This window comes from Nelumbo nucifera, chromosome 3 (genome assembly GCF_055504915.1).
Source record: "Nelumbo nucifera cultivar China Antique chromosome 3, China Antique-T2T, whole genome shotgun sequence".
Lineage (NCBI taxonomy): Eukaryota > Viridiplantae > Streptophyta > Magnoliopsida > Proteales > Nelumbonaceae > Nelumbo > Nelumbo nucifera.
The window spans coordinates 72,322,309-72,322,863 of NC_142651.1; the positions used below are offsets into that span (position 1 = coordinate 72,322,309).

Genomic DNA, 555 nt, shown 5'->3' on the forward strand with positions numbered 1-555 from the left:
AGGGAATCGATATGGTGTACTCCCCTCTGATTGGTTCGGTCATTGCTCCACTAGTAGCTGTTTGATACCATCTCCTCCCCTAGGTCATATGCTTCCTCTGGAGTTTTCCTCATGATCGTACCACCTGCGGCTGCATCAATAATGGACCGGTCAGAGGGGGTAATACAATTATAAAAAGTTTGAATCTATCGTCAAGTTAGTATCCCATGGTGAGGACACTTCCTAAACATCTCCTTAAATCGTTCCCATGCTTCATACAAGGATTCCCTCTCAAATTGAGCAAAAGTAGCAATATCATTAATTAACTTTGTTATTTTAGAGGGTGGGAAATATTTAGCCAAAAATTTTTGGGTTAGATCATTCCAAGTGGTGATACTTTCTGCAGGGAGTGAGTTGAGCCAATCTTTAGCTCTATCACGCAATGAAAAAAGAAATAATCTAAGCCTAATTGCATCATCACTAACTCCATTATGTTTAAATGTATCACATATTTCTAAAAAGCTAATGATGTGTGCATTAGGGTCATCACTTGGTAACCCACTAAACTGAATACTT

General features: G+C 38.9%; 1 non-coding gene across 1 annotated transcript; it reads left to right on the forward strand.

The window, feature by feature from the left end:
- Positions 1-201: 201 nt before the first annotated feature.
- On the forward strand, positions 202-308 carry LOC148801348 (small nucleolar RNA R71). Its single transcript, XR_016084856.1, has one exon. It is a non-coding gene; the product is annotated as a small nucleolar RNA R71 (small nucleolar RNA).
- The last annotated feature ends 247 nt before the right edge of the window (positions 309-555 follow it).